Genomic DNA, 26747 nt, shown 5'->3' on the forward strand with positions numbered 1-26747 from the left:
ACTGGGTACAGGGAGGTAGAACCTCCTTTACAGATACTCTGGATAAAGCGATTGTCTTATTTCCTCTCATGAGTGAGAAAGCGCGTTTCCTCATTGTCACGGAACATATTCATATCCTTCATAAGCATGAAGGATGAGGATATCCAAGGTCCCTTGTTAGTATGCAAAACGTCGCATCACAATACTTTGTCACCATGTCTCATTTCCAACTGCAAATAGGGAAGGAATGAAAAAATGTGCGGGAGATTAGTGAGTTAAACAATTTGGTTCTGCTTAATAGTGACTCCTTTGATTTGGTTCCAGGCCCTGAGATGAGCATGGATGAGGAATGATTGAGATGCGTGGAGGAGCTCGTTCCTGGTCCACTTCACCATTATAATAAGAGGTCAGCCCTTGTGGAGTGTGGAAATGTTTCTAATTGAAACAAAATGCTTTATCAAGAGCTGAGGCAATGAGAGACGCCCCCCCCCCCCCCCCCCCCCCCCCCCCCCCCCCCCCCCCCCCCCCCCCCCCCCCCCCACCCCCCCCCCACTGAAATAAATAGCTGGCAATTTCCTGAAATTCATATTCAGATAAGCATCTTATTTAAGCGGTCCACCGTCTATTGAAAATGCTTTGCATTTTAAGAGGACCGTTGCTAATCTTCTCCTCTTCTAGTTTTTTTCTGGCCTCCTCTTCCTAGTCTTCACGCTGCCTGGACTAGTTTTGCATCTCTGTGTATGTAAGAGGCTGTTGGCATGCATGAAAGAAGAACAGCAAAACAAATTGGAAGTCTCTACCTTTTTTTGTAAGTAAGTTTGGATTCTGCTTACCTTGCAGTTAAGCGGGAGAGTAAATGACTTTGTGCTCTGGGCCCAAAGTACTTAATTGTTTTTCTATATCATCATTATTCATCTTCTCTGACAGCTTAATTGTGGCACTGATGTGTTGAAAGTTGGACCATCGGTGGTTTTTTTTGCCACTTTCTCTCCCCCTCCCTCTGCGTTTGCTCTTTTTTAAAGGTGCCATGTTTCCATACTGATGAAATCTGAGTCTGTGATTTGTTGCCACAAGTCCGATTTGTGAGATTACAGCGCGGAGCTGCGGCTCATGCAGTGCCTCCAAGCAAGGACAAAATAATAATAGTTGTTGTTGTTTTTTTTTTTTAAATACTACAATGCTTCACTCTGCAAACACACTGGAGCAGCACATCTCCTGTGACTGCATCTCTGTGGAAATTAATTGTTGTTTTAATTTATTTCATTTAGAGGTTTTTTTCAAATACAATTGGGCCACAAATTGGGCAGAATCACAGAAACCTCGTCCTTATACTCTCACTCTGATCAACACTCAGTTTGTTGTAGACTAAAAGTAGACATGTGTGAAATAGTGTTAGGCTAAATTTTCCCTCGCTTGTTAATGGGCTCCCTGTAGAAATGTGGTTTCTGTTTGGTGGAGCCATAGTGCCTGGAGCCTCTTGAGTATGTATATGGTAGCTACCCACAATAACAGGTGCATTGTGGGAAGTAAAAGAGTGGTGATGGAATTTCATAATGGTCCTAGTTCAAATGTCACTCACATCAAAGCACACTGTGGTCTCCTCAGCTTACAGCTCTGCAAAGTGAAATTGAGAATATGAAGTGAAATACAACAGCATATATTAAAACTATGCATTGTAATATGTAACATTTATGTGTAAACTAATCTATTATACATTCATGTTGCATGCACTGGCTATGGTTAGCAATGAACTAGTAGAACTAAGATGTTATCTGTTTATCAATTTGGTGACTACCGCGTAATACCATGTTATAATGAAAACATGGCCCACAACCTTTATGATTTTACCAGATTCATTTCACATCATAAATATGTTGTAGTATAACGTCATTCCATATCAAGGCCGGCCCCCTCTTCACCAGACAAGACACTCATTGGCCCCCCCCAGGTTATTTGAGTTTGACACACCTGTTCTAACATAAACAATTGTCACTATGAGTGACACTCAGTCTTCAACTTCAAATGTATTATCATCCCAAAGGAAATTGCAATCTCCAGCAGGCAACAAGGCACACAAAGATACTTCTACCACACTGAACCAGAACTGGGAAAGCACTTTAAAAAGCATAATAGGAAAAAACACTGTCAATTCACATCATGTCAAGTGCTATCCAGTGGCAACAGGTGACACATTTTAAGTAGTATGGCAGCAGCAATGTATCTGTCGGTTATTTTATCAATTCATTGTTTGGTACATTTATGTTTAAATCAATAGATTAACAGGATAAACAATCATTGTGAAATAAAAACAGCAGGTTAGCCAAATAGGTTAAGCTTTTCAGTGACTACAGCAATACAAGAAGCTCTGGTTCTGGGCATTTTCAAACAGAAGCCTGGTCGAAGGAGAATAAACTCTTTGAAAAGTGGCTGGTCAAGACATTTAGTTTATTGTATTGCCTTCCTGGTAGCTGGTGTTGCTGCACCCCTATAACTCTACTCACAACTCTGACCAGTTTTTGTGAATCTGTTTTTTACTGGTCACTGAAAGACTGACATACCAAGCTATAGTGTGAAAGTGTAAGAATGGATTAAGTAAAACACTAATAAAACTAAGACAGTAACACATAATGTAGCCTATTATCATATCATGGTTCACAGGATTTATAGTAATAATCTCAACATCCCGCTCCTGAATTATTCTACGAGTAGCCACTAGACTGTGACCTGTGAAAATTGATAATCATGTCTTTTGCCCTGGGCACGTTTATTAGCGACTTTTTTTTTTTTTTATCAAAAATGTTTGCTGTCATTTGTTTTCCTCCACAGTCAGGCTGATTGCTTTCATGGGTGAGAGAAGAGAGGGAATGGAGTTTCAGCAGAGTCGACAGGTTGCCACATTCCCTCGTGATATCTTCAAATATGGCTGGAGGGAGAGAGAATTAAGGGGCCCCTTTGAAACCGTCCAACAAAGTATGAAATCGCTGCGCACGAGCACTTTGATCAGCAAACGGTCAAGCGGCGGCCCTGCAGTCGGCCATCTCTCCACATTACCGCTGGGAGCCTCATCCCCAGCACGGTGCACACCCTTCCACCTGACCACTGTTTGATTTTCTCGCTGAACTGATCTTCCTACAAATAAGCTTTGTGCTTCGCCACAAATTACCTCCATCACTATCTCCCATCACACACGCCTTGCAGCATCACCAGCCACCCTCTTCGTGTGCACCCGGCTGCCCTGCATGTCCAGAGATAAACAATAGGTACTGCACATCACACAGTCACAATTCCAGCTATTAACCTCTGCACCCACTGTGGGGCTTTGAATCCCTCAAGTTTCTCATCTCACCTCTTCACTAAGGAGCCGCCTCTGTCTGCCAGGCTCGATTCCAAATGTAAAAATAAATTCAAAGTGGCCCGTGGCTTAGCAACCTGACAACACCCTAATGACCAATGATGTGCTCTTGATTTCAGATACACCGCGGCCTGAAAGTTACACTACTGAGGACATGGCCTCTCTTGACACGTCTCCCTGCGCCACAGACGACCCAAAGTTTAACTGACGAGAGGCAAATCTGTGAGTTACACACATTAATAAGCTTCTGCTGCAACTGTACATTAACACAGAGCATTTCGGCTGCTTTTTTCCATTACCATGTTAAAAAGTGCAGTATATGCAAACAGTCTTATATCCTTTTTTCAGCTCAATCTATAGGCAATCTGATGAAACAGGGTTTTTTTTATGATTTTCACCAACTATATAAACACACCTGAGCAAAAAGTACTCAAAATGTTTAAAATCGGATTGAATTTGTGAAATTTGGAAAATCGTCACAGTTCAAAATTCACTTGGCTCGCTTTTATGAACGAAAAGAAAAGGAAAACGGTCTAATTGTGTGACTTCTGCACAATTACTGCTACTTTACATCACTCCAAAAAATGCAATATAAATTGAATCATAATTTTTAAAACCTGTTTTTTAAAGCCTGCATATGCGACCTATAAAAACACACCCCCAGAATGTCCATATAAGGATTTGTGTATTATTCCCACGGCAATTAAACATGGGCGCACCTGCAGCACAGATCCATGCCGCGTGTGCACTAAAGGGTTAAATAAATATGTTCATCTAAGATATTGTTTTCCTATTTAAAACAGTGCACTATTGTTACCCTGACAGAATCTACAACCAGCCTGATTTGTCGTCAAGTGCGACAGGACTGATCATGTTGTTGCATTGTAACCACAGTTCACCTTGCCAAATCGGTCCATCATTGTTTGCTGCACAAAACAGGCCAAACCTCTTTGAGACAGTTCTCTACAATATGCTCTTGCAATGAAGTGAGTTATGTTCCAATCAAACAAATCACGGCTTGTTCAAAACAGGTCTGCTCCAAACAGGACCCTGAGTAATGGATTGAAAAAGTCTGTATTTGATTACCCCTGCCTGCCCGGGTTGACTAAGATCCATTTGAGAGGTAGTGCGGTGGAATACCAATATGGACACCCTCCAGCTATTGACCCTGTCTTTAAGTGGGTGCTGTGCTTTTAGTGTACTTACACTGGTTGTTCCACATCTTCTTCCTCCTGGCAGTTTTGCAATACTTTTGATGGCAGACACTGGCTCCCTTTCCCCTACTCTGCATTATTGATGCATCAGAGAATGCGGATAGCCTACTTTTTGTCATAACCCACTGAGGGAGTGGATGCAAGACGATAAGGGGTTGTGTAACTACTTTAATGTCATTCTATCATTGTAGCCGGCAAGAAAGAAATATCATGTTTTTAGGAGTCTCAAAGAAAGAAACGCTAAGCAACGCTAAGAAAGCTAAAAGTCAACAGCCGGCAGCCTATATTGAGATCACTGATCAAAGATTTATCACTTGACAGGCAAGTGCTTATTGGGTGCCTTTACATTTGAATAAATAAAATGCAATGGTGTCTGCAGTAACATCAATCTTCATAGACTTCACAGACTTTATAGCAGCATGAAGGAGGAACACTACACAGTCATGAATTTATATGTTCATGTATGCTTCCCACCAAAACTCCGTAGACACGCAACCAGCACACGCTTACTACAGTATATATAGTTGCCCTCTGATTGAACATGGAAAAACTAGCATGGGGCAGCCCATGACCAAGCGGAAAGGGAACTTGGCTTGTAACCGGAGGGTTTCCGGTTCGAGTCGCCACCACGTCCAAGGGGCGGGGTCCCCCTGAGCAAGGTACCAAACCCCCCCCATTGCTCCCTGGGCGCTGCTCAGTGACTGCCCACTGCTCCCAGTTCTAGGAAGGTTTCTAGGAGAGGATGGGTTAAAAGCAGGGAGGAATTTCCCCAAGGGGATTAAGAAAGTACAAAAAATCCAGAATAAACACGTTTCACCGTCCCTCCAATATTCCGACATAAATTCCACAGAGACTAGCACTGACCGTCTTGTGTGACAAATATTTATCTTAATTCAGAGAAACTACTGCTGTTGCTGATATTGTGCACATTTTTTTGATTTTAGGCACTTTGAGTTGGACCTGGTGTTAAATATGACAAACTAATTTATTGAAATTAATTTTAATGAGAAACAACTGTGACAGCTACTCTGCAGTGCATGTTTTTTTTGTTTTGGAGCAAAATATTTTTATTTCAATGTGAAAAACATTATTGCTACTGCCTCAGATTCTGTACACATACAGTTATTTTATTATTTTATGCAATTTTTGTATAGGCCTTTCATGCATTTGTGCTGGTTTTTATTTATTTATTCATTTACAGTATTTATTTAATTGAATGGCCCTGCCATAGTACATTTTACGGGAGGGGGGAAGTATCTTCAGCAATGTTTGGTCCCTCTGAGTGGGTGGGTGGTGCAATAAATACACAAATACCCTCACTGACCATTTCTTTAGGGACACAAAATAGCTCATCAGTCAATCACATGGCATGCAGACATGGTTACCTGTCAAACCTCAGATATAGAATGGGGAAGAAAAGTCATTTTGGTGACTTTGAATGTGGTGTGGTTGTTGTTGGTGCCAAATGGGCCGATCTGAGTGTTCCAGAAACTGCTGATGTGCTTGTATTTTGTTGTGTTTTAAGAGAATGATCCAAAATATGTGTAAAAAAAAAGGAGCAAACATCCAGCGAGTGCTAGTTCTCTTGGTGAAAACGTCTTGTTGATGCCAGAGGTCAGTGGAGAATGGTTCAGACAGGTTCAAAAATGATAGAAAGGCAACAGTTATAGTCGCTCAAATGACCACTTGTTACAACCAAGGGATGAAGGAGACCATTTCTGACCACATCAGGTACACACACAAGAAGTGGCCGTGAGTGGTACATGCATGCACATAGAGATGGATGGATGGATGGACAAAAGTCTATGTGAGGAGAAGCAGTTCTCTGTTTGTTCTATAGATGGCAGTGTTCTAACAGAAACAGAGTTACCTATAGGAGGCACCGACTGGGTACAAACAATGTGTGCTGGGCAACTCTACAAGAACAAGGGGAAAACATTTTCTTTCTCATAACTGTGATGGTCTGTCCGGGTCTGTCCTCATTCAGTCAGTATAAGATTTGTATTGATGTTTATTAGGTTTAGTTTGAGCAATTCCTTTTTTGGTGACACTTCTCCAAAAAGTAAATAACTCTGAAATAATGTTAGAAACTTCACTTTTTTTATTAGCAGAGGAAATGATCACACAGCACACGTTTTTTGAAGTGCGCAGCGTTTGATAGAAACAAATAAAATAAAAATGTAATAGCGGTGTTATACTGACAGTCACAGTCACATTTTTCCTTCGTGTGTTTATTGTGAAAGTTTTTTTTCCCCCTTCTGAGCCGAAACGGTTAACATCATAATAAGCCTGAGTGTGAGGGGGCTGGGTTTAAATACGCAGTGTGCCAGCACGAGCAGCAGCGCCGCACACACACACACACACACACATGCGCGCGCGCGTACTCCACTCTACTGTACACTGATGGAGCCGCTCATCTGTAGCAGTCCCGGCTCCACAGCTCCGTGACAGAGACACGCTGCGGCTCCGCGCCGACGCTGCCAAACCATTAACCGTCGGACGATGGCAAGCCCCGGCCACAGCTGATCCATAAACCTGTGCGCACTGCAGATCGCGTCCCGTGGACTTTCGAAACTGAAGGAATGCGTCGCTGCACTGACACGGCGTAGTAAAGTAACAGCGGGAGGTCAACTGGAGACGCTGGAGGCTTTCGCTGCCAAGTTTACGCACTGAATTCGCCGTCACTCGCGGTGCGAGAAGGTTTTTCTACGTGAATGAATCAATGACGCCGCTGCCGAGACCCGTCACGAGATATTCAGCTGCGCGTGTGAAATGATCGAATTCTCCTCGTAGAAAGGAGACTTTGTCCAGACAGACCGTTTTCGGAGACATTTTTTTTTTTTTGACGTGAGTCCAGCGCATCAATTAAAAAGCCAAGACATCACCAGAGGGGGACTGGATAATCGCGAGATCCGCTTCAAATGCGGAGGTGAGTGAACCGTGTTTAAGGATTTTCAGTGTCTGTTTGAATTGCACATGCCTGTCACACGCAGACATACAGCCGGCACTGTTCACTGCGGAGAGACATTTTTCATTTTAGGCTGCAGGCTCTGATATAAAGTCGCTGCCTGCTTTAATATTTCATTGTGGCTTTGCCACAGCTGAGATGCGTGATGACGTGTGACCATTAAATGTGTGGTTTAATAAGATCTTGATCATCATCCTGCTCTATTTTCCTCCTCTTTTTTTGGCTCCTTCCTAATGCACCAACAGAACAATCTGTTACAATCTGCTCTGCAGAGATGACACTTCAGCTCGCCTCAGTGATGCTGATGCGCTGCTTCTGCTCTGTGTCAGTGAAACCTTGTTCCACAGTATTTAATGAAGTTCCTCGACCTGTGGTGTTATTTTTGGAGTCTTCATGACCTCCACTACTGGACTGTCTGTTGATGTGTTGACCTTGATGCTCCAGCTCAAAATTAAACAATATGTGAAGAATTAAAATGTTTTTGACAATAAAATAAATTAGGAGTAATGTTCAGACCGGTAGAAGGTTACAGACCTGGATCTGCATGTGTCACTGCAACAAGTGAACCTGAAATCTGTCGATTATCAATCAGATCTCCTGATTAATAATAGATAGTGAATTACTTCCACAAGGTCACGCCATCTAAATTTCACATACAAGCAGATTTTGTTCAAAAATAAAAAAAAATAGGACAAAATGGACAAATAAACAAAGGAAAAAAATGATAAAAGACAAACAAACAAAACTGTTATTGCAACTATAGCATCAATTTGGCGCTTGAGATTGGATTAGATTCCAGATTGACTCTAGACCTCATCTGGTCCAGTTCAGCAGATGCACCTACAAATCTTCTTTCTCTGTCAGACGGCCAGCGCTCTGGCAAGCCCCCGTGACAATGACTCTAAAGAAAATAAATGTTGTCTTGAGTAGAAAATTGCTCCACATTTGCATGTAAATAACTTACATCTGCCGTGGCTGATGGGCAGCATTTTAATGCCCTGCTTGTGCAATCAAAACTCGTTCCCTCTCGGTGAAAATCACAGGTTTTCCGCGTCTGAAGCGTGACCCACTAACATCATTATTCTTATATCCATCTCAAAGTGAAACAAGAGTTTGACCCCCAGAACAACCACCAGGGTAGAAGCAGTTTCCTTTGGAGGGACAAATCAGAACTCGGCACTGGTTTGATTATCACACTGATTATACTCACCCTAATTAACTTCAGTCTAATGAAAAAATACTGATAATGATAGTGCGCTGGTATCACTTGACAATCAGTTCCTCTCTGGAGCTATATGACTACTTTATACACTTCTAATAGTTCTGCTTCGGCTCCAATTATTTTTTTCATTCGTGAACCCACATTAATCTCATCTGACTCGAGTCTATTGCTGCTGACACATTTCTTTGAAGACAAGATCATATGAGACAATTTGTGTTGGGATTTTTTTTTTTTCCAAAGCTGTTTTTGAGAGTCCTCAATTAATTCTGAAAGCAATGAATCGCAGTCAAGTTGGTTCTTCTCCTAAATAATGGAGGTTTTGAGTAACGACATTAAGAATTCCGCTCAATTAATCGCTTTCAAGTGATGCTTTTGAAGGGAGCCTTTCGAGAAACAACAACATCACACATTCATCGGATCAATAAGGTTAACCTTGCCGAGCGGGAGAGAGATTGCTCCGACTGGACAAAGTTTGCTGGAGCTTTGAGGAGAGTGAGTTGTTTCTCTGCTGCTGCCTCTCCACTTCATCTCTCTGCAGGGGGCTGCTGTTTTTTTCACTGGATTCACAGTTGGGTCAATGAGGTGTGACCTTAGTTTCTAATGGCGTGATTTGAGTCCTTTAAGCGGAAAAGGGATTCAGATCATGTAGAGCTACAGTACAACCAATTAAAAAAAAAAGATTTATCTTCCAGAACAGATAAAATCAACATCTATTAGTGTCTGCGACAAACTGTTGATAGGCGCACATGGCTCAAGAGCGTCCTCTGTTGATGAAGAGCAGTGATCTCTGTAGATGACAAGCCCGGTTAATTATCAGACCACAGTGCAAGCATGCGACGTGTCTTCGTCCATTTCCTGCTGTTGGACGATTATGATGTTTTTGCATGTTTTTTTTTTGATTCTTAACTGCATGAGTTGCTCCTAAATGAGATGTTTCTGCTCTTCTATGCGCTGCCGTGTCACCACCAGCGTCCTCTCAGCACAGTGCTCGCTCCTCTTCAGATTCCCCCTTAAGGCAGCCGGACTCACCGCAGTTTGGCTTGAGAGATTTTGACAAGTCGCTCCGCATGTATAGGCAGAATCCTTGACCTATTTCTTAATGAGTGACTACTGCAAATGCGCTTGTCGGCTGTGTATTCTGAATGAACAACAGCAGCAACCCCCACCGTCCCAACTGTCTGTGCTTTGCTTACACATGCATGCAAACACATGTAGATAATGGTGCTTTTGTGAGTTCACTGACTCCTTCTCCCACAGATATATTGGTCCTCCTTTCCCTATCTGCTGGAGAGTGCAAATAGTGAGCGAGTGTTTGTTTTAATGCAATTGGCCTCCCGTCTTCCCTCTCTGTGGGCTGTTTATCTGAACCTCTCAACTGTCCAGCTGTCACAACAGAGATCTCAATCCCCTCGACCCACACGCGTTCTGCCCCCGTCGACTTGTTATGTGCATGTTTGTGTCTGGAGGAGGCGTGTGTGTGTGTGTGTGGGGCAAGTTTGTATGTGTGAGGATTGACATAAGGGAGATCTGGATCTGTGGTGACACTGATCAAGTGGAGTGCAGCCACGGGGAACACTTAGTCTGAGAAGGACGCGGTGTCAACGATCTGTTTTCTATGTTTTCATGCGGGATTATACGTTTATTCCTTATTTGCTGTCTCTCTCCCTGATAATTGTAAACCCAGGTCTTTCTACCTGTAAATCTGACTTTTCAAGCTCCAGATTCTGCCAAATCGGTCTCTGTAACCGACGATTGTCCGAAACAGAAATGTAAGTTGTCGTTTGTCAAGACACTGCTTGAATATCTTAATTCAGGAGTGTGGGAACAGAGAAGGCTCTATTTGCATTTTGTAACTTTAATACACTGATGCTGGCACTTTACTAGGTGGCTTTTGTGCTAAAATGGGAGCTGAACTTCCATGATACCAAGAGAGCGTATGTAAGAAAGCAATCAAAGTATTTAAAGACTCTCCAATATGTAGATGATGATGATGATGAATCTCTTCCAGTGGTTTTATTGACACGGTCCTAAGAAGTCCCAGCTTACACCCTGCGCGTTAATTAGAATACATCTGGGTCAGACTATTTTGATGCCTGTCGAAGCCGCTCCGCATTGTTCCCAACAGTATAAAAGCAAATTTTGGACATCCTCTCATGTTTTTAAAGACATCTCTGATAATTCCCGCACAATAGCAGATGTTAGGAAACACCACAGGGCTACGTTTAGTGGTGTAGCCACGCTGCTGCAGCCGTTTTCATCATCTTGAGTAGTTGTGCGTGTAGCTCTCGGTGACTTATTGAATCGTTGAAGCCATTTTGAATTGATGACTACAGGCCACTACATTGTTAAGTAGCAGCTTGCCCAGTATGAGCAACACATAGCACAGAGTGCAAAAATCAATGCCTCTCCTTTTGCATTTCATTTTCCACAATTCACAGTTATTTATTTATTTATTTATTTATTTATTTCTAATGTGTGAGGATTTAATAGAAACAGTGGTGTTCCACTGTGCTGGGATTGTTTTTTTCCGGGATAGGCCTTAGGATGCACGGAGAAGTTTCTCTGTGTGTGTGTGTGTGTGTGTGTGTTGCAGGTCACAGAGAGGCTCCAGTCAGTTTCATCAGAAGGACAGAGAACACTTCACAAAATGTCCCTCTGCCAGGAGCAACTGTGTCCAGTTCAGACCCCTCTCTCCCTATTGATGGCAGCAAGTTAGCAATGAACCCCAGTGTGCACTCTGCTGTCCCAAAACCAGGCCAGCTTGCTGAAACAAAGCCTTTTGTAGGGCTACTAAATCCAACAGATGGAGAAATGGACAGTAAATGAAAGTAGAGGGACGGGGGAATAAAGGAATTTAGTGGAGCATGTTTGAGGGTAGGCATTTAGGCTACTCCTTTGGGAAGACTAACACCCTCACAATGTAATACTGGCACAGCCTAAATGTTCTCTCATTGACATGCTGCAAGATCGGATTTGGGCCCCTGTGTGAGTAGAGAAGGCAGTCTGCTTACAGGGTCTCTCCAGGGCCAGGGAAGCCTTTATTAAGATGTTAATGGAACTGCCTTCATGACACATTTCCATGGGACAGGAGCCCTCGCCTCTGCTGTTCTTTAGTGCCTCAATCTGCCTGCCACAGTCATCAGGCTCTCTCTCTCTCTCTCTCTGTGTCTCCCTCTCTCTCTCTCTGTCTCCCTCTCCCTCTCTCCCTCGCACAACAGTCTGCTTAGGCATTCAGCCCCATCTTCACATTTTTCTGCCCAAGCGCTCTTACTCTTTATCTGATCTCTGCTGTCAGAAGCCGTGCTATATTTTCCCACGTGTAACAAAATTACGCGATGCCCGTGATAAGGGCAGCGATCCTGTTGCACGGACCCGTAGAATAACAAGTCTGGCTGTTTGTTTTCTGACTGATCTTCACACTGGTTGGAAGTTAGACTGTTACCCTTCCGAGCCATGAGGGCTGATATGATTTTTTTTTGTTTTTTATCTCCAAAAACATCCAGCTGGTTGCTTGTTTTTCCAGAACACTACCTTCCTCTCGGTCGCCCTGGTCCTCAGACTGCTCCCAAGGCCACTGAGTACATCCTGAGTGGTTTATCAAACAACAAACAAAAAATTGAGAAGAAGAAAAACCCCATTGAGCTTTACATACAAACGCCCTGACTTCATTCTCATGAAACGCACTGGATGCATTGTCTCGACCATTTTCCCTTTTCACGATCCATTTGAATATAAGTCAGTTTAGCCTGGCACCATCAATAATCAATTAGCTGGTGTCATGGGAGGATGTGTGTTTTTGTGTGGTGGAAACTTGACAATAAATGAGCAACAAAAAGAAGCGGGAGAGAGAGAGAGAGAGAAGCAGAGTGGGAAGGAGGGGGGGCAGCTGTCAGGAGCAGATGACTCTGTGTGTGTGTGTGTGTGTGTGCAAGCAGGGGAAAGGAGGGGGTGAGCATTTTGTGCTTGGCTGCATGTGTTTGTGTCCATTTTAATTTATTGTTTTTTGACTGTGTGGCGCATGTGTCGTGTGTGTGTGTGTGTGTGTGTGTGTGTGTGTGTGTGTGAGAGGGAGAGAAACAGATAGAGAGACAGAGAGCTAGGCTCAAGCATCAGGGTATAGGCACTCACAGGGCAACACAATGCTGTGCTGCCCACACTGCCCCCTGGTGATGAGGATGCCTCAGCCTACCTCTGTCGCTATGGTTACTGCAGTAAAAGCACTCCAGTTGTGCTTGTCTAGTCTGTTCATGTGCCACAGAAAAGTGCGGCCATCAGCAGCTCCATCCACTCTAAATACAAGGGATCAATGACAACGATGACTTTCAACTCATAATTGATTGATGTTAATATTTACCCAAAAACTGCAAAATCCATTAGTCCATACGTTAGCTCTTTATTCCCCCTCTGCTTATAATATTAAATGATCTTCCTGCGCGACTGCAGGAAACACTCAAACGTTGAGATTCTCATGTTGTGCTTCAACACTGGGTGACATGTATATACCTGCACCTATGCTCCCTCTCTTCATTGTTACTATTTTGCATTCAGCCATGGCCTTATCTTGGTGCATAGCTGCTCACTTGAGGTGGGAGCTTCGTCCTCAGCATTTCGCAGAAACGGGAAGGAAAGAAAGGGGGAAATAGGGCCTTCCAAATTCATTCCTGACTGAGATAGCAAACAGAAAACTTTGTCTGGAAAAGTGCTTCAACATCTTCAACATTCACACACACACACACACACTGCTCATAAACTTTTTTTTGTTTGACCAAAGTAAATTGTGCTGAATTGATGATGAAAGATCTTGAAACTCGCATACAGTATCTTGTGGGCCACTGTCTAATTTCCCCGCAGTATGTGGTTTAAAAAAACATGAAAGCCCCGAATCTGTGTGAATGCCTGGTCACATCGTGAGAGTGATGCAGTGGACGCATTTTAGTCGTATCGTGAAAACACAAAGTTCGGACCGAAGCTTACTGCCGCCAGTTCTGCAACTCCAGACTCTTTACTTTGGCCCAAGGTGATTTATAGTGTCCAGGCCAGGGGAAATGAATTCTCTCCTGGGAAAGCAGTCATGTTTATGCATGAATACATGACTCTGATCCACACTCTGGAGCCAGTGGTTAGAAAAGGGATGAAAGGTACTTAAAAGGGGAGGCAGCTTGTCATAAAGCCCACACAAAGTCTGTGCTTATGCTCAGGGGCAAAACCATAACACTTTATGAATGGAACTGCTTTTGCTGTTGATTTTTGATGTGAGTCCGACCTTAAAGATTATAGCATTGCACACAAGAAGCACAGGGCTGTGTGTGGAATGTCTGCTATACTCTTGGACCATGTAGCCTGTTTTCCTGTGATGCATTTCTGGTAGCCTGTCTTATCTAATGGCCATTGTGAATCATGCTGCATACACTAAATTGAGCTACATCTACAGTGTGCCTGCTGAATGACTGCTCTTTGTTCCTGCCAGACAAATGTTATCAAGATGAATCTATCATAGGGGAAGTTAGATGCTGTTTCATTACTCTTACTTCCGAGTGCCCCTCGCTATCAAAGGGAAACACCGCACGTACCCAGTGGAACCGCAGTAGCTCGCGCAGACAGATACATTATTCTGCCTCTGTCATGATCAATGAAATGTGAAACATGACAGTGGCATCTTCATGTAGGCTGCAGTGGGGGGTGGAATCATTCATGTGGAGTAAATGACATGACGCGATATCATGCAAAACACGTTATCGAACATCACTACATCTTCACACATTAGCTGCTATGTAGGTCAGATGCATTGTCTTTTCTGTGCTCTTTTAAGGAGGATGAATCGGGGGTTTCTGAAGTCAGTTATCCCCGAGTGTGACAGCCAAGCCTCCTCAAGCAGAGGACGAGAAATCCCTGTGTTGTGTGTGTGTGTGTGAAGATGCTAATTAAATATGACTGCTCTGTTGCATTTGTCTACGTATGGGAGGCAAATGTAAAGAGAGGGGAGAGAGGAGACTGGAGAGAGTGAGACAGCACAACACAGGGCAGGTTTGAACTTGAAATGAGGAAAAAAAGCATCGTTCCTTGTCTTAATCTGCCACAGGTAGGGGGTTTACATGATGGAAGCTAACGGCGTTAACAGGCTGTTTTTATTCATTTTTTTTTATATATATTTGCCTTGCTACCACTGCTGAACACATATATTCATTCCCACAAGAAAAGATGATGGGAATTGACAAATTGTTCTTATGGCAGACGGCATCTCCGCGCTTGTAGCTACAATGTTTACTGATAAGTACTTTGCACAAGCCTCATTGCTGTTGCTGCTGCATGCCCACTCCATTTGCAGACATGTTCAACCTGACAAAGGGTGAATAGGTGAGGTGAATTTGCATTTTATTACAAATGACGCACATTTGCTGAATATTAACAAATTGGCACTTGCAGGGCTTTTAGAGCTGCAGTGGTTGTTGTTTCATTTACAAACTCAGCGTGTTATTGTAGAGTGTTAAATCAGTGTTACACGTGATTTGTTTTTCTTCTTTTGGATGGGGAATAAATGGAGCATTCTGGTATTTTATTTTATTTTTTTCCAAAGCTGGTGATTAACATTATCATTCCCTCTGCGTCCTTTGTCTCCCCTATCTCTTTCAGAGTGTGGGAGTGAGAAAGAGTGAGAGTAACCTGGGTGGAGGCAAGCCAGAGGGGACTGGCATGTGGCTTAGATGCTGGGAAATGTCAGGGCATATTTGTATTCACCTGCTTTTTTTGGACCTTTGCTTGCTCTTCTGCCATGCATCCTTGGAATAAACAGAAGAAGAAGAAGAGAGGAAAATAGTGTTTTTTAAGAGAGAGCGCCTGCTGGGCAACATGTTAGTATTGTATACGAGTACACACAAGCACATTCCGACTGATCTGAGCACACGCACACACCTCTTCTCACCACAGTGTGTACACCCTTCATAGATTGCTTGTGTGCATACAGTACATTGACATGGCTGATAAAGAAAACCCCGCCTTTGTTTATTCAGCCAAGGCTTCTGTCTTCACGGTTTGTGTCATTCAAAGCATTCGTAGTTTCAATGGCACGTCGGGGTCTGAACTAAAAGAAAGTTGGTCTGCCTGTCGGTTTCCTCGAGAACATGTACAGTATCCTCCGTGACAAGGTAAACAACCCAGCCTTTCTATGTACACACTGAAGCAAGTGATTAGACAAAACGTTGACAGAAGGACAGTCTGTATGATTTGACCGTTGGAGCCATTGTTTTAGTACAAGTAGGACCTTGTTTCTCTCATTTTGCCTTCAGTGTGTAAAGTTTAGCAACAGTTTTTGGTTTAGTTGCACGATGCAGTCGCCTTTCTGTTCCAGGTTAATTGTAGAAACTTTTACTTTTAGTAAACATTTAAACTCAAATGATGATTAGTTTGTCCATGTGAGCTACTTTAAAAACATGGTGGTCCAAATTGCCCCTGTAGAGCTGACGCAGCTCCTCATATTGATAAAAATGATTCAAAAGTCTATTATCGATTTCTGACAAAGGAACATAATTTCATGTAAAATTTAAAACATTCAACCTTCTAAGATATTTGTAACGTTTTGCATGAAAATATCTAAAAATGACATGACTGACGTTAGTGTACTTACGTTAGTAAACCCCCTTTGAAAACATGAGCATGAGGAAGGAAACATTTAGTACATCTAATTATCCAGTGTGCTGTCTTTTGTTTTTTTTTTTCATTTTATTGTCTGCTTCACAATGTCATTTGGTGTAATTGGCTGACCATTTGATATTAAACAATATGGGTCTTTACTAGGAAAATGGAAATGGAGACAACTATTCTAACGATGATGGTCTTATGAAGACAAAACTGCTTTTGTGATTCAGACGATAAGAAAAACCATATGACAGCAACTTTCATTCAAGTTCTGATTAAATGGTAATTGGTTGCTCCTGCTGGCCCATCTATTCCTTGACCATGTCTAACCTGTGCAGCACAGAGGAAGAAACAGGGAGGTATGGGATTTTTACTCTGGGTCAGACCGGAAGGGAAGAGGAAGCTGCAAGGGAGGAACAGAACAGGAAGAAAAATCTTGTTTTTTTTTTGTGGAAGGCAAGAGGCACTGTGTGCCAGGCAGAAGTGGCACTGTTTACACAGAGTTCGTTAAAGAAAACCGAGGGCTCGGGAACAGCTGACGAACCAGGATGTGCAGTACAGCCGAGGATGCTCTAGGTGCATGTGAAAATGTAATACTCCAGACTAATGGGGAAATTCTCTCATTGACTCCTAGTCGGTCCCAGTCAGACTGAAACAGCAGTGAACCAACCACCAAGTGTCCTAATTAGCCCACTTGTGCATGTTAGTCTGCTCCAGCTGCTCCTATTTATGTTCCTGATGAAGTGCTGAATGGGTTTTTTTTTCCCCCTTCGTTACATTTTCTCCCGGGTAACAAACTGTCGATTTCTATCGTTTTTCTCCTTCCTATTATTGCTGGGTTTTTTTTTTTCCTCCGTTTCCTCGATTATGATTATATGTTTTCCCTTCTGCTGATGCAGTTTATGAGGAGCAGCAAGGCTGTTTTGTTTGGCTTACAGGTTGGACTGCCAAGTACCCTACCCCATATTTAGCCTTTTCTGTTTTCCCTCCAAGAAAGAATAGACAAAAGTGAAAGGAGGAATTTTATGCTGACTCTGTCGTGGGCATCAACTTCATTATATCCTCTGCTGTCACATAGTTATCATGGAGGGCTTTCACTTGCATCTCTCAATTGGATGGAGAGAGGCCAGCTTGCCTGTCGAAGACCCGTTTTACCGCTTCACTAAACCTGTGGCCCAGTATGATCGCTTTTAAAGCAGTCAAGCCGCAACATCCTTCCCTCAGCTTCATCATCTATGTGTGCGGTCTAAGGAAAAAGTTAGTGTGAGGTGAAATCTGCCACAGTGGAATTCAGATCCCCTGGGTTTGGCATTGGACACACTGACCGAGCATGGGAATGCTTTCTTTGATTTATTTTCAGTTATTGCTCTGTCTGTTCATGTTTTTTATGACTCTATTTTTCCTCAAGATTGCCCTCTCACCCCTCTTTATTGTCCTTTCCTCCACCTCTCTCTGCCTGCCTGTCGTTTTGTTGCACTATGTGAGATCTGGTACCCAGCCTGCCTCACTTCCTTGACAATGAAACGGACGCCAATTTGAATCATCTTACTTAAAGAGATGGATCTTTGATCAAACCTCATGCTCAGAAAGCAGCGGCTGCAGAAAGAGGCTGTGATTACCAATGGGATCTGGTGACTAAGTCAGTGCAAGATATCCAGCGAGAGAGCTGTTGCACTTAACCATTTTATACATGCATTTCTCTTGCCCAACACTATGAATTGCAGTCTGTTTTACACAAGATCTGGAATGAGATAGTTCCTGCTCTGCATGTCACAGTTCCCCCGCCTCAAGACCTACTTATGTGCATGCAAGTGAGTGCTATTACATCAATGACGTGCTTTCCAGAGATCCAAGCCACTCCGCTGGGTGACTTTATCAAGATGTAGTACAAGTAGAATACTGATGGACAGTTGTATGAGGCTCAGTGGCCACACATAAAAGCTGCTCTCTGGTGTCTGTCAGAAGAATATGGATGGCCACACTATCTTCTTGTTATATCAGAAGCAGAGCGGGGGGGCGACTCAGGAGCCTCTGGCCTGTGAAAATGAGTGTGAAGCTCTTATTCCCAGGTTCGCTGATGTAGTGGACAGGCAGTAGTAGCTCTTCATACAGCTCTGACAGCCTCAGACAGGGTCTGACAGCAGGGGACTATGGATGGTGCAAGCGGCCTACGTGTGTGCTTTACCACCGTCGCCTCAATCTCATTTCAGGCTGTTTCACTTTTCTGGGTTCACCAAAAAAGGGCAGTCCTAGCCAAGAGTTACTGCAGGTGTGAGGAAGAAGTGGGGGAGGAGAAATGGGGGTAAGGAAAAAAAAAAGCACACCCAGCTGGCGAGTAATAGTGTTTTTTTTTCTGTATTACCTTGCTGCTAACTGAGACAAAATATAATCAAGTCCATAGCTCTTTTTCTTCCTGTGACTTTGAGCATATTGGATGTTGGACCTCCTCCAACTGTGATCCTTTGCTGTTCTCTGTGCTTCATCACATTTCTGGACTATAATGTTCACACAAGCGCTGCCTCTGTCTCCAGTGTGTTATGCGGGACAATACTCGGCCTTCACAGCTGTAGTGAATAATACCTCGCATTGCTATTACTCTGCCAACACATTATTTTTCATTGTAGGCCTTCGAGGTCACCATGACATTCCTTCCTTACTCCCCCACTGCTCACCCATTCTGCCATAATTGGGCAGCAGTTTTGTCACATGTGTAATAAATGTGCTTCACACTATTTGTTATACTCCAGGGCATATGCAATATCCCACTATCACACTATCCCTCTCTATATGTTTTTTTGCTGAGTTTGAAAAATGTTCTTTTCACTTTTTACGAGGTGGAAAAAAAAAATGTAGGTCACTAAGAGCATCCTTGTCAAGTTCTTTTGCGCCGCCTCGTAAAGTAGTAATAAAGTACAGTTGTGTGATTTAATGAAGGTATTGTTTGGTAAAGTTCCTGAAAGTGAAGTGTTTTGATAGATAGAGAGGTGTTTGCTGAGGGTAACATGGCTGCACCGCACTCAGCACACTGACTCACAGGAAACCGGCCAGTGCTGATTTTCCACCATATCCCAGCCAGCACTGCATCCTGTATGGGGTTCACACGGAACAGGCCAGAAGACGTGCATGTGTGCTACAGTGTTAATCCAGCAAGTCACTCCCGGCTGTCAGTCCCAGCGTGGTCTGTCCAGTCCCGTCCAGTCCTGTCCTGTCCTGGCATGGCACGACATGGCCTGTCAGCAAGATCTGTTACACTCCAGAGGACAAACAGGTTGATTTTCATTCAACCAAGCAAGAGCAAGTCTGCCCTAATGCTTACCAAAACACTCACTACTGTATTCATTATGTGTCATGCATATTCATCGCTTGTTGGATTTGCATATACATGCAATCTCATAGCTGTAGTCTCTGCAGCAGTTGCTAGATTTAGGGGATGTGGCTATATCCATTGCTGTTGTTGTTGTTGTTATCCTTATATTTGGTCTGCTCATTTTATGATAACTTTTATTTTATTTTATTTATTTCCCCTGGCTTGGTTTATTCTGTCTCTGTTTCTGGGATTGTGCACATTGCAATTTATACTCATTCAAATAAAGCTTAATTAAAAAAAAAAAAAAAAAATAAGAATAATATTGTGCATGCTTTATGCACATGCCCAATCCCTTCTCTGTTGTTGGTGTAGCAGCGTTAGAGCGCCACATACAGGCCATATGTACAACAGCGTCTTGGGAGTTTCGTGGGGATGAAGACATTTCCTGAAATGACGAATTAGGTTTTTAAATAATCGTTTTGTTCCGTTTCCACGGAGAAATGGCCTTCAACTTGTCCAAGAATTGTATAGTTAGCATTTCAAACCAGTCACTGCTTTTCCTGAAGTTGTTAAAACTGCACCCAATCGCTCATTTTTGGTGTTTTTACAGAGCATGTAAAAAAACAACAACACTTAATTCATCAGTAACTTCATACACTTGCGATTCTTGACGGATGATCTTGATGGATGAGTTAATATGGCCGCTGACAATTTGGCACATGTAGCCCCTTGCCGCTTGTTAAAATGGCTATGGTCTGGTGGACGCACATAGAGAGATGAATGCTGTTGATGGGTTTTGTGGTGTGTTGGGTCTTAAAAGAAAACACTGCATTCTGCTTGCTGGGCATGTATCCCTCTGTGTGAGTAAGCACCCAATTTCCTCACCACATGCTGTTATTGCCTCTCATCCAAAGGGAGATTGGTCTAAGTATCCAGCCGCAGACTTGATTTGGTGGTGTTTTATCACCTCTGATGAAATTAGAGGGGCTCTACGAGGCCAAGGTGGAGAGAGAGAGCAAGGAACGAGAGAAAGAAAGAAGGGAGAGCTAAAAGAGAGAGCTTGAATTTGATTTTTTGGCGTGTTTAATAGTGCTTGTTATATGCGCCTCATTAGAAAGCCTGAAAATGTGCCTAAAAGAGGTGTACGTTTCTACAATTGCCTCTGTACATAGCTATGGTTACCAATAACAGCGATCTACTTACAAATTCTAGAAAAACTAAGTTTTCATGCATAGTTAATGTTTCTTAGGACTACTGTGCTCCCAGGGCACAAGCATGAGCGGTTTATTGGATGAAGAGTGTATGCCTTTATTATGCATCGCTGGCGATATGCACACTATTATAACTCGTTGGTATTCGCTAATGTCTGATTTAGCGTCCAGCTAGTTGTTAGCGCCACTCCCAAGTTTTCCGAAAATTCATGACCTTTGGCCTGGCAGAGCATGGACTTGGTGTCTGTACGGATTTGTTCTTTATCTGTGTATTTTCTTTTTACTATTTAACCACTTTCCAATCACATTATCTGTGTGTGTTAGTCCGACTATTGACTTAAATGCCCTGTCAGTACTAGTGTGTCAATACTTTCTAACCCTGTTGTCATTGAAATGTCCAGTATGGTTAAAAGCTCAGAAGCATACTGTACTATAATCCTTGTTTGGCAGCGCAGAAAACCTCTGTAGAGAGACAGTGGTGTGTATTTATTCTGTGAACTTTCCCTCCTCTTTTAAAAGTTTTCATGACAAATAATGGAAGCGCTATATTAACTGTTACATCACTGAAGAAAACTCAGTGTTGTTCATTAGATATTATCAGTATGCCGCTTGCAGGTCTTGTTACTATTCTTACTGTGAACACTTTCCAGTTGAAGACTTATCTGTGCTATTATTTCACAAAACTCCTGTTTGGTGTGTTTTTGCTTTGACATTTTACAGTTTTTTCATGGCAGTGAATGTTGCGCCTTTATTCCACATTGACATTCTGGATAAGACGCACAAATACAGAACGGATGACCTTATGTTTCCACCTTTTTGCTCGTAGTAGGTGTATTTTTAATGGCAATATGGAAATATCTGTCTGTAAAGGAGCTAGTGTTACGACAAGGCCCCATGTTTATTCTCTTGCACTCAGTCTGGGAGGAAGGTGAGCAGGTCAGTGGGATCTGGGTTGGAGGTTGAACTCTTCACAAGTGATTCTATTGCAATAAATCACAGTCATGCGTGTGAGATAGCCCAAGCACTGTATGTGTTTCTGGAGGTAGTGCTGACCCTGAACAGACTGGGAATTTGAGTGGAATATGACCCGCATGAAACGTGGACTGGAAGAGAAAATTATAGGCCAGGAGGCGCTGAGCGAATCAATGCCTCACAAACATGCCCTACGATGAAATAAGATTTTGCTAAACAGAGTCAATATATGGCAGTCACTGTGGATAATGTGGTCGACCACTGCTATGAAATTGACTGAGAGATGTAATAACAGTTTCTGTTTCACTATAACAGAAAGTCCCTAAGTGTGGGCCAAGATTTATGTAGATACTGCTAACGGTAACAGTGCTTTAATACCAATCCCAGGTTAATCCCAGGTAAGAACAGGGACACACCCGATGATGGCCCCGTGTTTGTCAGAATGTCATTTAATGAGCTTGACTCGCTGTGAGCCTCATACGTGCGTGAACGTCATCAATCACATGAGAGCCGAGATGAACGAATAGTACCAGCTTACTGGAGTGATGGGTGGAGTAGCACTCACACAAACTGCTCTGTCATGTTAATTGTATTAACAGATCATTGATTTCAGTCGGAAAATAGAGCCCCAGTTGCCCGTGAGAGCATCCGTGCATTACATCATAGGTCTCACTGTTCAGAGTTACATCACAGCCCTGGTGCGTGGGTATCAGACTTTATGTTACCGTACTCGAAAACAGTACTGACTCACCTGTCCAGCTTATCCCTCTTTAAGCCACAGAGATATCGATGGCGATCTTGTCCCAGTGTTTTTGATGGAGGAGCTCAGCAGAAGAGTGTCTTTCATGCTGCTTTTCCAGTGCTTGGGTTTCAGCCAAACGCAGAGCGGCCTCATCCTCTCAGCCTGCGAGTGATTACAGAGCTCTCCCATTCACGATCACACACGTCTTAGAGGAAACAGTAGCAGCAGAAATTGAAGGGATTTCTTTGACTGACACAATTTCCATCATTTTACCTCCCGATTCAAATACCTTACATACCCTTTTTGGATTCTGGCTGACGAGTGCTGAATGAATGTCTTATGTTTTCAGGTATGTAGATACATTTAGACCATAAATATGCTGTGTTCATTTTTCCTCTCCTTTTCCCTCTCCATTTTGACCCCACCCTTCTCCTCCCTCTTGAGTGTCAGCCGGCCTGTGTAAATTTGTTCCTGATAATAGTGAATGTTCCATGCCAGCTTCTGGAGTTTTGGCTGCCACTGTGGCTGTAACGGCTTGTTACTCAGCCAGGGCAATGATTACACGGCTCCTTCCCTTTCCTTCCTACCTTTCCCCCCCTTCCTTCCACTCTTCATCTATCTGTCCCACTCTCCCTGACTTTCTTTCATCTCTCCGTCTCCCTCTCAAACACTCAAACTGAGGGCACTGTTTTGTTTTGCCCTTCTCACTCGCTTTCACAGGCCATCATTCAATGTTTCTGCCCGCCCCTTATCTCAGTTCCTCTCTTCATGTATTTTATTGCTTGCCTTATCCTTTTTCCTATTTCCTCCATATCCCTTCTCCCAATCCTTCCAGCAGTAGTTGCCTTGGCCACTGAGCCATGCTCCAGCACCACTGATCCTGAGAGTGAGACAAATGATGAAGCAGGGAGTGGGAGAGTGACTGAATGCTTGTGGAAGGCATTTTTTAATGCAATCTTCTTTATTAATCTGTCTCTGTGAACCCACACACACACACACACACCGAGTGTTTAATCTCACGTTTTACACCTCACTTGCTGTGAGCATGGCTATTTGATAGAAGGTTCAGTCCATTGATGCCTCATTTTTGATTGGGTAACCGCACGCCAAAGGTCAGAGTCCGAGCTTTGTTTTGCTTGGAGTGCAGCGATAGGCAGATAACATTTCTATAGGGAGAGCCTGTTGATAAAGAAAGCAAATACTCAACAAAAGGCAGCGCAAACAGATGCACTATGGTAGGGCGGCTGCTTGAACACACACACATGCACACACAGATCATGTTTTGGGGCTGGTATTGTTTGGGTTAGTGTCATCTGTGTCCTCCTGGCTTGGCTGTCCTCAGAGTCACTCGTCCTCACTGTTTGCAACTACTTCAGTAATAAATAAGATGTGATTGCCGTAATGCCTGACAAAATGAGCCACATCATTTAAACCCAGTCTACTCCATACAGGATGCACAACTGCCTGGTGACTCAGACCAATACCCCTCAGGATGTTCTTTGCACCTGCTACGTGGTGCAGCACTATTTCAGTTTGTCAGGTCCTTTTGTCTCCTTTAATGTGCTGTAAAACACTGAAGCAACCTCCTTTATTTATGAGGAATGAAATGTGTATTTTTTGAGGTTTATTTCACAATTCAAAATCAGTTGAATATGTAGATTTCATTATCACCCCTCACTATAGATTTGAGGACATATTTACATTGTAGCACAATCTAATTAAACAAGATCACAGCTTCAGAACGTACCAGTTTCCGCTGCTATTTGCCCATATCATTAACACGGCTCTGACGTTAGCACAGTGACAACTTGCTATAAAAAACAAATTTTTCCTTGGACTGGAGGATAGTAGAAGGCTCGCCGGGGTAGAGTCTAAAGCCGTGCCTCTGTATCTCATTAATAATTCATGCATATGTAATCCATTTTCAGATTCACCACCACAACCGCACTACAGGTGCTCTGCCTTCCTCGCCTTTGCTGCACAACTGCATATCTCCACGTGCGGCTGTCATCATATCTTTATATTGAGTTTCAAAGTGACAAGATATGCAGCATGCATCAGGAATAGTTAAGATTGTCCGATTTGATAGAATGTGTATAGTGTCAATCAAAGAGCTGGATTCATTTCCAATCTATGTGTGAGTTGTAGTGAGCGATCTGATCTTGTGGCCTCCAGTGACATCCTGCCGTGTTTGTTTTCTTCGCCTGCTGAGGATTCCCTCTCACTGAGGGGCTTTACGATTTAGATTTATGGAAATGCCTCCTAATGGAAAGCCGCTTTCACCAGATGACAGACAGAAATGATGAGACATCCACCACATTGATATGGGTAGTGGGAATGCTGGAGAAGATCACGCCTCAGGAATCAACTAACAATGTAGTAGGAAAAGCGCGTAGTTGCAAGTTGCTTGTGTCATTGGAAATGAAGATTGGGGTAAAGGTCTAACGCTGTATGTGTGTCTGTGTCTGTATTGTGCACACCTCTGATTGAGGATGTGGATATGTGCCTGTCTGAGCATGTACAAGACAGTGAAAGTAAATGTCTGTGGCTCTCTGTGTTTGGAGGAGGTGGTGACGGAGGGAGGAGAAACACAAATCATTGGCATAACAATAACACTGTAATCTCTCTCAGTGGATGTCAGAGATTTTAGGCATAATACCAGTGTATTTCTGCTCAAACAGAGTTTAAAGCGTGCAAAGCTGGAGGGGTGACTGAGCAGAGGCGGAGGTTAAAGGGAAGATTAGATATACAGTGTGTGCCCTGGTTTGCAATCAGGGATCAGGGACTGTGGTGAGACTTGATCATTCCTGTATCATGATGACATGTTGCCATTTTTTTTTTGTTGTAAAGTGCGCATGGTGGCTGTGTTTTAATAATCTAATTGCAGTCAGTGGAGTAATAACTCTTAAGAGGTTGAGGTGCAACGAAGTGCTTTGCTTTCATAGGTGCAATACAGTGAAGGCCAATTGATGGTCAGGAACAATTGCACTGATATGGGTCACTAACAAAGAGTGCTATTAAACACTGGACGCAGAGTGCTCTTTTAGAGTGGCCTTGGAGCACACGTTTAATTATGGACAACTGTGCATTCATTTACTATGATCCAATAAATTAAGGCTCTTTTAGTCAGCGCTCAGATCTTGTCATGTAAGGAAAAACAAAAACATTGGAGCTAAATACATATATATGTAAAAAAAAATAAAAAAAAACATCTGTGCAAAAATGTGTTGGCTTTAATTGAGCAACAGCGGGGTTTGCACTGATGTTATGAGCAGGACACGGACATCACAGTTTCCTTCATCAGTGTGATGGATTTCTATCTCAGGCGGAAATATTAGGCATAATCAGCTGCCTTCAGCACCGCAGCGCAGGAAACCAGACAGAGTGAGCCATCGCAGCTACTGGAGGGCTTGTGGTTTCTGCGGGTGTTTTCCCTCTCCTTTACTCCCGTGTCATTTCCTTGTGGTAGGAGAGATGGATGCAGAATAGATGTGCCGAGGTTTTCGGGAAGCTGACAGACACAGCTGGCACTGGAGCAGAGAATTTCATTTCAAACTGAGACAAACAAATGTATAAATATAACTCTAGCTCAGCAACTCGAGATGCCAGCGAGTCCTCTCATTATCTCTGCTCTTGATAGCAGCTTAGAGAGAAGACTAATGGACTAACCTCTGCTGTTAATCGCTTTTTTTATAGTGTCCTATACAAGAAGATCTCCCTTTAGGGAAGATTAAACTATCTATTTTTACAGTGCAAATGGCCACATCAACTGAAAATCTCACTGTGCAATAAGCAAAAATATTTAAACCTTTTACTTGCTGGTTCGTTCATTCTTTTGTTCCAAATTGTCTCTCTGATTTGTAGCATATCACTTTTTCATAAGCGTTAAGATGTCATGCTTTATATTAATCATTGAGGGAATAACACATTAATCCAAGGCATGAAATTACAGTTTGATCTCCCGTTTCCTCTTCCTATTTGACAACAATGGATTTAGCACCCTAAATGGATTATGGTTTATGTTCTTTATCTGCTGCAATACAACGGCTGTTAATATGAATTTATGAGATCAACCACATTTGGCTGCATTGTTAAGAAGCTTAGTGTGGACAAAAATGAAAAAAAAAAGACCTGCTGCCTGTTTCAGA

The 26747-nt window shown here is 42.9% G+C and overlaps 1 protein-coding gene across 3 annotated transcripts in view; it reads left to right on the forward strand.

Annotated features, from left to right (window-relative positions):
* Positions 1–3450: 3450 nt before the first annotated feature.
* The window catches only part of plxna2 (plexin A2), a 163658-nt gene continuing 140361 nt past the window's right edge, over positions 3451–26747 (forward strand). Inside the window, exon 1 of one of the 3 annotated variants that reach the window (XM_058642577.1) lies at positions 3451–3553. The gene's annotated coding sequence lies outside the window, so the exon portion shown is untranslated. Of the gene's footprint in view, positions 3554–6898; positions 7475–15810; positions 15878–26747 lie in introns of those variants that run through there. The other 2 variants (XM_058642576.1, XM_058642578.1) reach the window with 2 other exon arrangements.

The sequence above is a fragment of the Solea solea genome, chromosome 11, assembly GCF_958295425.1.
Source record: "Solea solea chromosome 11, fSolSol10.1, whole genome shotgun sequence".
In the NCBI taxonomy this organism is placed as follows: domain Eukaryota; kingdom Metazoa; phylum Chordata; class Actinopteri; order Pleuronectiformes; family Soleidae; genus Solea; species Solea solea.